At 36.6% G+C, this 12,681-nt stretch overlaps 1 protein-coding gene across 4 annotated transcripts in view; it reads right to left on the bottom strand.

Annotated features, from left to right (window-relative positions):
* The window catches only part of dlgap4a (discs, large (Drosophila) homolog-associated protein 4a), a 131,224-nt gene extending 128,003 nt beyond the window's left edge, over nucleotides 1-3,221 (bottom strand). For 2 of the 4 annotated variants that reach the window (XM_065269015.2, XM_065269016.2), the window contains exon 1: nucleotides 2,827-3,216. The gene's annotated coding sequence lies outside the window, so the exon portion shown is untranslated. Of the gene's footprint in view, nucleotides 1-2,826 lie in introns of all 4 variants that reach the window. The other 2 variants (XM_065269017.2, XM_065269018.2) reach the window with 2 other exon arrangements.
* Nucleotides 3,222-12,681: the final 9,460 nt, after the last annotated feature.

Here is a 12,681-nt window from a genome sequence, read left to right as displayed (position 1 = left end):
GGGGACATATCATGAAAATTTTAGAAAATTAAGCAAGTTATGGTCATTTAAAAGTACATGCATCATTAAAACTCAATGCTACGAGTGAGCGAGCTGCCTGTGGTAAGATGGCCGCCAGGTGATGACGCTAGAGACCGTTAGAGCCGTAACACACCTAGCCTTTATTATACATATCTATGACCTGCACTGCCCATACCAGTCAACAATTGGATTCCAAAATCTGGGAAATTTCTGAAGGGTTACAGTCTGGATACGTTTTAACAGCAATAAAATTATATCATACATATACTATAGCAGCATATCTAAAACAACAATTTACAACATACAATGCCACAATGCTACGAGTGAGCGATCGCCCTGTGGGAAGATGGCCGCCAAATGCGGACTTTCCACTCAATTGGCCAGCAGTGTGGGCGAGACATCTAGCCTTTATTATGCATATCTATGGTGCAGGTTACGTGAGTTTAGTTCTGGATTTTCAGCATTACTACAGGGGGCGCTGTAGACAACTTTAACATAAACTATCTTCTTCTTCAGTCAAGTTTCTCTCTCAGAACTAAAAACTCAAGTTATTCAAAATGTTTATTGCTAGATCCCAAACGTTTAAAGGTTACTACATTTAAAAGTTATTCTCACTTCGAGTACTAAAGTTTGTTACTGTCATGCATTTTAAGTGTGCACAGTAGGACTGAACTCACCAGTTATGGTTACCGAAACACCAATCTATAAACTTCAATATGGTTTGTGATTTTAATGACCCATTGTAGTAACACAAGGCTACCCATACAACACAAAACAACGCAAACCAGTCATCGTCCAAAACATCCACACCGCACAGTAAAATATACATGCGAGTTAACCGCCGAAGGACAAATCCCTGTTGACATCACACATATAAAGTGTTTCATTAAAGCCGCCTGCAATCTAATGGCTTTCTGGCACAGGTTCGGTCTGCCTGCGGCTGCATTAGCTCAGATCTGCGTCTGCTGTCGATTAAAACCAGCGCAGATGACCTGCCGCAGCTACTGTAATTAAGACAAACGTTACTGTTTGTTTTTAATGCTGATTTATTTCTTTCCTCACCGCCAGCCACCCGTGCGCGCTTCAGATTTGCCACAACACCCAAAAGTACAATCAATCAAAACCCCACGGGCATTTAATTAAAGAGGGTCCCGTCTGGCTGCGAGAACAGAGGGGTCCTGAACGATGCTGAATGCACGGTGATGCTTCTCATTCCCCTCAGCTACCTGCAGAGAGAACCAATCACATCCTCGTACGCCAGCTGGACCTGCGCCAAACATCTGGGGATGAAAAATGACTAAACATGTGCTAGATCAAACTGCTCGGGGGTGCCGAGATCAATCGCTGACTGGGTTTTGCTTACAGTTTGGACAGAAAGAGAATCTATCAGCGGTTCGTTTCTATCTGGCCTTAAACCAGCAGTAAAGAGGCTCTGGGGATGAGGTAAAACACTGAAATACTGCTCAAAATGAGGTCAGGACAGTTCAGTGCATTTGTCTATGTGGGAGATAGAAAAGTAAACAAAGTCTTAAAGGAATAGTTCAACTAAACTTCGACATTATTTCATAGTGGCGTGGTTGTCCAGCTCCGAGAAAATAAAACAATAAAGTACAAGCTGACATTTAGTTAGTAATTTCCTGAAAATCCTTCACCTGTCATGTTATGACACCTGCGAGAACCAGCAGCATTTGTCATCACACGAAGAGCAATTTATCACAAAAGCTACTTCTATATTGAGTTTCAGAAGATGTACAGATGGGATAACTGTGAACTGTGCTGCTTCAAAAATCCTGCTTTTGTGTTGCATGGCAAATACAACGGCATCTGTGACTGGAACAACACGAGCAAAAACCGTGGATAAACTCTTCTTGTAAAGATCTGAATGTTATCAGTCACAAAATATCTGCTCTCTCTTCGTCTCTATCTCTCTAAACATGTTTTGCCATCACACCTAAGATATCAGTACTCAAACTGTAGGACCTTACATTGGTTATGCAACAAAATCTCCACTAAAGAATGATCTTCATTTGAAAAAAAGATGCTCATATTCACGTTTCCATATCTTCCCATAAACCAGACTTTCCACAGTATAGCCTGTACATATTACTGTATATATATAACACAAACATGATACTTAGTTAGTTTTGAGACAAAATCTGCATTTAACCTGTACTAACAGATTCATTCTTGCATTATTCTGTAAACAAAAACAACCAGAAAATGCACAAATATATATAACATTGCATCTATAAGACGAACACTGTAAATCCGGTTTAGCCCATATCTGCTGTCTAATGCAATGAAATGATGAGCATTTACTGTGATACCATGACAACACAGACATCAGCATCTCTTACATCAACTACTTAGACATTGAACTACCTAAAGAGTTAATGTTGATGCTTGAAACATTTTGCGGACAAATATAGATACTATTCCCGATATCAATACATTTTGGTTGTTTTGATTATGATAAAAGATGTGAATGAATGGAATTAAACATAACTTTGACTCATGATATATCAACAGACAGCCTCCAAAACATGTCATTCTCCAAAAAATAACCATGACAGCCTTACATTACTGGAAATCCATCAATAACTTTCCCTAAAATAGGCATCTCAGGGAGGAATAAAAAGATTGTGAATGAAGATTCAGCTTTGGCCCCTGGCACACAGACAACTGCAAAATGCGTCAGACGCGATGCAGCAGAAATTTACATGCATGTTTGACAGCATCTCTGCGCTTGCGTTCATATTTCATTCATACGTCCAGCATGTCAATGTGAATGTCAGGCTCACTCACCGTAAACATCCAGCCAAAAATCCGCGTCTATCCTCTCCGTCCTTGTCTGTCTCTCACGGAAGGGCCCCGGTAAACAATCGCCGCCGTTATCCACCGGTGGTACAGTACATCCTCTCGAGAGACAATCCGGTACCGGGCGCGTCTGCTCGGATGACAAACGGCGCTGTTTAACGGAGACGCGGCGAGCGAGCGCGCATCGCATCAGTGAATGAGGAAGACGCGCGCGTGCTGTGACGAGCGCTGATGATGCTGGTGGTGGTGGTGCTGATGCTGTCAGAGCAGGACGCGATCATCCTTCGTCCCGCGACACCAACCACTGGATGAATCTGAAGGTGTGGGTTTGGTTTATGTGAAGGCGTCTCCGTCCACACAACATCTACATCATACAGTACATTGCCTTCGTTATGACTGGACATCACTGTAGGAAAGAGACATGAGACCTGATTAACATTTGAATTAATTTTTTGCTTTATGGATTATATTTATGACCCTATAATCTTACTGTCAATTGTTTCAGGGAAGATCTCACAACATTGTGCACAGATTTGCCAAATTGAGCTCATTTTCATGAATTTTTCCTAAGATTATTGGAGCATCACATCTCATCTGTTTTAATATTCTCTCCTATACATTAATAAGATAAGATGTCTAATATCTTTCTCCAGATGTCACCAACATATCAAACTGCTCTGAGTAATAATTTTGCATGGCCATGCAGTTTAAAAACTTCTCTTTTATTAAATGTGCAACTGTTTGAGCGCAAAAAGAGAAACACATAATGAAAAAGGCTGATGATATTTCCGGCACCATGCAGTGGAAACGTTGGAGATCTTTGTAACTTCTGGAAGCCTGTGGTGTCTCCACACAACACTTCCGCTGCTCAGCTCAAGGAGACACGAGTCCCTGGGCTCAGCTTGTGATGTGAGACGTGTGTAAACTCACGAACGAATGATTGGAATGTGTCGAGTCGGTGGGTTTGGTTTAGCACTGAATGTTAAGGCAAGGGTAGCTTTGATTGTTCTTATGTTGCAGAGAGCTCTTCATGTCTGCAGGCACTTCTACGCTCCGCTGGGTTTTATATTTGAAGTGTATTTCCAGAGATCCTCTATATAAGGATGGGACTGCATGCAAATGCATGCATGCAGTAAACATGTGCATGCTTAAGGGCAAATGCAAACATACACGCGTGTGACAGCTACTGATTATTTTAAAGCATGAGTCATTCAAAACAGGTGCTGTTCATTAAAACATATTATAAACATATTTGACACAATATTAAAACATTTACATTTATGCATTTGGCAGGCACTTTTATCCAATGGAGTGAGCAGAAGATCTCTCATTTGACTGTTGCACACACAGACTGAGACATAAACATCAAAACCTTTCTCAAAGAAAAGGTCACATCAAAGCAACACTTATAATTAATGCAATAAAGTGTACATCTGTTTTTATACTGATTCAAACAGTATGGGGTGAAAAGAGGGTAAGCATATCTGGTCGGTTTTGGGGATTACAGAAGCTCATATGCTCTAGTTTTGTATCACCAAACACATTAAAATAAACCAGGGCTTAAATATGTTATTGTCTATTTAAAATGTTGTGTATATAATTTAAGAGTTAAATCAGGTACATGAGCTGCTACTGGACAAGCCATTTAGATCACGCACTCAGAAACAGGGTCCAAATGTATAATAAAAGTACACTTTAAAAAAAATTGCTGTAACAGTAAACTACTGGCAGATAAATTGAGAGCAATCTATTGTTAATTTACAGTTAAACTACCGTTAATTAACAGATTCCCTATATTTAATGGTATGTTACCATATTAATAGGTTACCATTGAACCTCCATTTGGGAAACCAGCTGCTTTGAGTTTAGGAAATTTTACATTTGTTAAATATGTACATTTCTACAGTATTTTACTGTTTTGTTGAAAAACAGCATTTTCCTGTAGAATCTGAAAAATGCTTTTATAATAGCAGTTTTTTACAGTAAACACCAGACAGAGCGAGATGAGATTCAGCTTTGGTGTAATAAATGTAAAAATAAATGAGAAGCAGCAGTATGAAAAACTACCAGTCATCTGTGAAACACAAACTTCTTAAACTTTACTTTCAAGGATAAGTTTCCCACAGTGTGGATTTTACACTGCTCAAATCAGATCCACAAATGGGCTACTTTCTGCTTTCAAACTTTAAAAGTAGTTCAAATGATCTAGATTACAGATCTAAATGTTATTCAGGTCAACATCAAAAGCTTCAAAGTTAGATGTGACACAGATCAGAGCCCACAGCACCCGGACAAACACAGAACTGCTGGATCCACCATATGTCTCCGTATCTCCTCCAGCTTTACACACACGCTCAACTCTGTCGCACACAACAACACGATTCACTGATTTTACTTCATGTCACCAAAACTTTCTTCAGAGTAAACTAGAAACAGTATTTTATCAATTAAATCCTTATTTCAATGCAAATTGCATTCCATTTAAATATTTTCAGGTTTAAAACATCTTAACATACAGTACAATAATGATAACTCTATAGTAATGGAGCCGCTGACCTGATTAATGTATAGTTACAGTAGGAAAATAACGTATTATATTAGTTAAGGTATAGTGTCTGCTTTAATGGTTATTCTGCACCTGTGTCCTCCAGGACTGAGTTGAAATGATTTCTGTTCCTGTGCTGACCATACTAAAAATGTTTTAATACAACAACACTGATCTGAAAACAGCCATGCATGATGACATCAGAATGGATTATTGCTCCAAACCGTCCGCAAATGCACTTGTGTAGACCTGCATTGTTTAATTGAATCTGATTGGTTTGTTTTGTTTAAAATGTTTAATGCTTGGACACAACTAATGATGGTTTAACTGTTAAAGATCAGGGATTTAGTGTTGATTAGACTCAATGAGTGCGTTTACATGCACAGTCTTACACCGATTATGCTTAATAAACTGATAACGTGTAAGGTCATGTATACACTTAAAACAGTTTTCTTTGATAGGGAAAGTCCATAAACAGTGTAAGCAAAAACCAATCGGCACAGGTAGTTAAAAATATATTTCAAAATATACAAAAAAATATATTTGCTGAAATATATTTTGGAATATGTTAAAAATATATTTTTACCAATATATTTGTTGGACATTTTTTGTATATTTTGAAATATATTTAAAAAAATAAATACATTTTAAAGCATTAAAAAGTCGAGCCCTCCATATATTTCAATCCAAGGAAATATATTCACATCGCATGGGAAAAAAACTTTATGTTACGAACCTCAAGTTAAATATATTTTCAACTTCAAAAATAGACTGTATAAACTTAACATGCATTTAGCATATATATATATAAATATATATATATATATATATATATATATATATATATATATATAACACATATTTTGGCAAAGAATACATTGGGATGTAAAATTGGAAATGTATTCGCTTGCCCTTGAAATACATTTTGAAATATATGTTGATATGTGAAGGTTAAAAACTAAATATATTTTCAAATTTTAAAAATATATTCAATTCTACAAAATGTATTTATTTAAAATATATTTCTGGCCAGAGAAATGTATTTGTTTGCTTTATGGTTTTCTGGCAGTTTTATTAATGTGCGCATGTCTCCGCATGACATTTATCTTTAAGTAAGCGCAAAGTAACGCATAAAAGTCTGCACCAACATGATCTCGCGGAAAGTTGTGTTATAGTCACCCAAAATTTGATCAATTTATTCCTGTCCATGGCACAAACTTCAGCTTTTTTTCGTGCCTTGAGCACAAATGTCTTTTTCGTGACACACGAATTTCTATAAATAGTTTTTCATGTTCTTCTCATGTCCTTTTTTCCTATTTTTAAATCATTGTTGCTTGGGGTTGGGGTTAGATTTGTGGTTTGGGTTAGGATGTACTTTTATGTTTTGGTTTCTACATGTTTTTCTTCCGCTTTTAAAACTATTCTCGCCTGGAGTTGGGGTTTGGGTTAGGATGTCTAAAAATATAACAGAAAGTGATTCTAACCCCAAGGGACAATGGTAAGAAAATAGGAAAAAACTATGAGAAAACAATACATAAAATGACATGAAAAAGAAAGTCATGCAACGCACATGAAAAACTATTTATGAGTGTCATGAAAAAGACATTAAAAAGCTGAATTTCGTGCCATGGACACACATAAATTGATCAAATTTTGCATGACTATAACACGACTTTCCGCGAGATCAGTCTGCTTCAGACAGATTTCCCGCCGGCTTTTTGAACGTCTATATGTACTATGGTGACAAATCTCCAAATCCCCTGTAAACGCAGTTTTCTGCATAGTCGGTTTATTGATTTGCACGTAAAGGCATGAAAACAGGTTTCCATAACACGGGGATCTCTTATTCTGTAAATGTACTCAATGATTTCCATACCCACACGGGTCAACAGATCCTCTTCACACAAACACCTTAAGATGAAAGAAATGTCATTGTTGAGCTTCAGACAGCACCTGTAAGAAAACAGCAAGAGAATGGCGACATCCAAGGTCATGGGTTCAATCCCGTGAGAACACACATAAGTTTTGTATGCACTGTCAGTCACGTCTCCAGTCTACCAAACGCTTAATGTAAATGAAATGATCAATTTCATCCTCGCAAATCTGCAGGGGCGTCATAATGCCATTTTCCTGTAACAAGCCATAAAAATGCTCCAAGATTGCCATTTAATGGATTATATAGAATAATAGATGGCAAACAAGCTCAGCTTCGATTTTCCCAGCAGTTTCATCACAGCATGAAATGGAAATTACGTTTTCTCGTTAACAGTGACTGACATTTTTTGTGATTAAATTTGTAAATGTCATAAGAATAAATGTTTCTACGTGTAAACACTGCTTCCCAAATGTCTTACTATTCCAGCTGTTTTATTTCCTCACAACCCCCCGTTCATCATTCCAGCGGTTTTACAGTAAGGTCACGGTCTGAGTCTCAGATCGTCAGTGATTGAAGTCCACTCCCGGGCATCAACCTCGTTCCCGAGTCTTGTCAGGCCATGAGAGGGTTACCAGTCGCCTTCATAAATAATCCCTACGCTCTGAAATGGAACTGGGGAATGAAGGCGAAAGAGAGAAAAAAAACACAGCCTTTTAGGAATGGCAGGACCAAAATATTACCAAAGAAATCTCTCTAATGAGATGTGACCATGACGGACACAGAGAGGTTTTGAGAGTATGTAAATGGGTGTGTAGCGTTCCTTTAAGGTCTTTCTTTTGTGCTTGGTAATAGTGGGGCGAGAGAGAAATCTGGCAAATAACAGTGGTGTGGGCCACAGAGATGGGCTATTAAAGCGGTCTCGCGGGATCAAGGTCGAATCTGAGAGAGAGAGATTGAGGCAGTGAATCTGGAGCAGGGTTATTGGAGTGAAAAAAATCTAAATCAATAACTTTCTCAAGTAAAGCATAATTCCAGGTTGTTCTGGATGGTTGCTAAGGTGTTCCGGATGGTTGCTAGGGCATTGCCGCTAGGTTCCTAGAGCAGTGTTAAGTGGTTGCAAGGGTGCTGTAGGTGGTTGCAAGGTCATTGTTATGCAATTTGCAACTACACATTATAAAATAGGGTGAAAAAATGTGCCCTTTTCCCCGGATACATCCTGGCCAGGATTTCAGGTGTGTCCTCCGCAAGTCACATTTGTCGACCGCATACGTCATCGAGGTACGCACATTTCAGTTAAAAACAACATAGGACACACTCAAAATCCTCGAAATCTCAATTGTCAAATACCGCTAGGGCCTGAATGGATGCTTGCAATTGTGTTAGGGGCGTGGCCATGCACTATGGCTCCAGTGTGTCATCGAGCCACCATTTAAGCCCCGCCCAAATGATAATGAACACAGAAATGTGGAAAAAAAACTCTTCCCTTTGTATTGTGTTTCAGCAGCACATTTCTAACATTTATAATGTGTTTAGAAACAATTCTCTGAATTGACTTTACATTAGGTATGCACCGAATGGATTTTTTTGGGCTGATACCGATTTAAACAGACAACTTCTGGACGATACCAATGCCGATATTAACCACTTGTATACAATACTGTACAGTTGGTCTATTAGCTAATTTATTTCTGCATGAAATTATTTTTACTGAACATGGATTGGATCTAATTAACATTCAACTGACCAACATAATAAGAGAGGCACAAATGAAGCTAAATCAAATATAATAAGACAGCATGACAACCTTCAAAGGTGGTTTTTGATATTCAGCATTTATTTTATTAACAACATTAACTCATTTTTTACATATAATGGATTTCTTTATGCAGTTAATTAATAAACAATCGGTATCGGTCTTTCTCGTGCTATTGCCGATATGCCGATGTTTTCAAATTCATCAAAAATCAGCAGATTAATATAGGCGGCCGATCACTACTTTACATGGACTTTAAAGTATAGTTTACCCAGAATAAACATTTTGTCATTAAGTACTCATCCTCTTTATTTCACACCTGTAAGACTTTCGTTCATCTTTGGATCACAAATGTAGATACTTTTGCTTACGGTTAAGGGTTTGTTTATATCTGAGCGATGCCGATTAAGCCGCTTACCTTTATTAAAGTCTTCAGGATAACAGAACGGGAAACAGACGCTGATGATTCTTCAATGAACCTCAAGAAATTTCATTTCACTTCATAACGTCAATAATAAGAATATTGAAGCAGACGTTCATATTTAAGTTTATCGTCACATAAGCAATAAAACAGATGAATATTACCATGCTGTACTTATCATATTTGCCTTTGTTACTTAATAAAAGTTTAATGAATTAATTCATTTCCAGTTCTGCATTTTAATACATATTTCTTATAATATGAATATAATGCAAGTCTTTATCTGACAGGACAAGCTGTATGTGAATAAACTTAAAGACCTTACAAACCCAACCAATGAATAACATCTACACATACATAAGGCAAAAAAAATATATACATATCTTTGGCCAAAAATATGTTTTAAATATATGCTTAATACATTTTGTAGAAAGTTAAGCTTTATTTGAAAATATATTTAGTTTTAACCTTTATGAAAATTTATTTCAAAATGTATTTTGGTAGAAAAAAATATCTAATTTTACAACCCATACGGCAAATATAAAACTTTGTATAAAATGTATAAAGTATACAATTATAAGTATATGTTTGCAATTGAAAATTGTTTAGTTTACAGGTTTGTAGCACGCAAAGTTTTTCTTCCAATTCAATGTGAATATAAATGCCTTTAAATATATATTTTTTAAATATATTTCAAAATATTCAAAAATGGCCACAAAATATATTGGTGAAATACATTTTTGTAAACATATTTCAACATATATTTGAATTTACTGAATGAGCACTATGCTTCGTCCGAACTGATTGCACTATATTTTATATGCACTATTTTAATTATTTTTATTTCTCTTCTATTTTATTCTTATTTTTAACTGTTTTATACTTTTATTCCTGTTTTATTATTTTTCACACATTTAAACAATTTTTATTAAAATCACATTTATTTATTTTAATTGATATTTTAAATTCATGTATCTTAGATTTTTTGTTTTCTCATTTCTATGTAAAGCACTTTGAATTACCTCTGTGTATGAAATGTGCTGTACAAATAGACTTGCCTTGCCTTGCCTTGCCTTGCCTTGAAAATATATATTTTGAAATATGGGCAACAACACGACCAATAGTATAAAACAAACACATTTAGACTTAACTAACAAACCAAGAGTCTGTGTGCAATCTTAAATGTCCATTAGGAGAGCTTTATCTATAATTAGGTCAATAAACAAAAGAAAGAAACCACTTTAGTTGATAAAAGTTTAAATAAGTGTAAAGCAACAAATAACATTTAAAAAAAGATTTTAAAATAGATACACATTGGTTAGGATTAAAGAGGACAGTTCAGACTTTGCACAGGGCTATTTATCATTACAAATTGCAACAATATATTAGAAAATAATGCACACCCAAGGTGGTAATGCATCACGACGCAAACCAAAGTTAATTATTTTGCTTATACCACAGACAATGCTAAGACATTGCTCTGGCTTCACTATAGGATGACTTTTAAAGAAGTACCTTTTGTGAATGTGATTCATTTCAAACCCCTACTGGGAACAATTTTTATCTTCACAGCACAAAATGTTTTCTGGAGTACACGTTTAAAACCCTCTGTGAGCTTCAAAACAGAAACACACAAACACTTACAGTATAAGCCAATACAGTATTGTCCATTTCCCAGCATAAAAAATAAACAGAAAATGTGTCTGGGATTTGTCCAGGAAAAGTTTGATTCACACTGCAAATGATTTTCTGCAATCGGTGCATGCATTCACACCATAAAGATCCTGTAAAGACACGTGATAAGATGTGGATTGTATTTGCAATCATGCACTTGGTACAGTGCACACAATGTGCATTTTTCTGATTTAATAATAAACTTTCACATCACATACTGTTCCAAGTTTGGTTAGAAACAACCAAGCATAGGTTAAATCACAAACTAATGGGTTGGTTTTGCCACAAGTGTACACATTATAACCATATCTATAAAAATGTTTGTCTTTATGTTTCATGCCTCTATGGCTTTTCTTCATTTGTAAAACACAATAGCAGATTCACTCATCATTCATATTTATTGTATAAAATTAAAACATTATGTTACACAGAAAGTGAACGTATATATAACAGAATTTTAAATTCTGGGTGAGCAATCTCTTTAATATTCACTTTAATCAATATGAAGTCTGATGGTATGTTTAACAGATAGCTGTAGGTGTAGTGAGTGATAATGTCATCATGTTAATAAAGAGTAAATTTATTTCAACCCTCAAAGTGCAGTCAAGGCATTTATCTCAGACGAATCCACCGAGTACAGTCTTAAAATATCATTCGAGAAAATCTCCTCTTTTAAAAGCTATCTTGATAAATACAAAGTGAACATTTACACACACAGAAAAGATCATCCATCCGCTTTATTAGTTAAAAACTGTCGGCCATTAACATTTGAGCAGTGCAGAGAGTCTGTAGCGCTTTGGACCCGTGGTTCATGGAAATCGTCTTTTCCTGTGGAGTCCTGGCAATAAAACACAGACATTATCTCATAGCAGTGCTGGGAGATACTACACCAATTACTGCTCACCGTGGGGGAAGTTTATTTATGGAGGCGTTTTTGGATTAAAATAAGCAAAAGAGGTCGGGAAACCTCACGGCACCCAGCGGCAACCCGTCCCTCTCACGCTGACCTCGGCCAATCGCAGTTTTGGAAATGTGCTGACATCACAGGCATGCGATAACCAAGCCATCAGTTTGTTAAAGTTTCCACAGCGAGCGTTACGCTTGTTCTATTTAAGGACAATTAAGAAGGTCGGGGACCTTTGTTTGTGCATTTGATTTCTCATTTTAAATTTTGCATCAGCTAAAGATTTCTGCAAAAGCAACCACAAACAAGACCCTAGCAACGGACAACAAACCACTTACAACACCTTAGCAACTCCCTACTGTAGCTATTCAAAAAAAACAACACAAAAAAGCATTTACATAGCAACGTTCTAGCAACACACAACAAAATCACTTACAACACCCTGGCATCCACATAGAAACTCCCTAGCAACTCACAAAAACACAACACCCTGACATTTACATAGCAACATCCTAGCCACGCACAACAAAACCACTTACAACACCCTGGCATTAATATAACAACTTCCTAGCAACACACAACTAAACCACTTAAAACACCCTGGCAACTCCCTAGCAACACACAAAAACCACACTCTGGCATTAACTTAGCAACTTCCTAGCAACACACA

This window comes from Paramisgurnus dabryanus, chromosome 21, assembly GCF_030506205.2.
Source record: "Paramisgurnus dabryanus chromosome 21, PD_genome_1.1, whole genome shotgun sequence".
Taxonomy (NCBI): domain Eukaryota; kingdom Metazoa; phylum Chordata; class Actinopteri; order Cypriniformes; family Cobitidae; genus Paramisgurnus; species Paramisgurnus dabryanus.
This window is presented reverse-complemented; position numbering and strand designations above follow the sequence as displayed.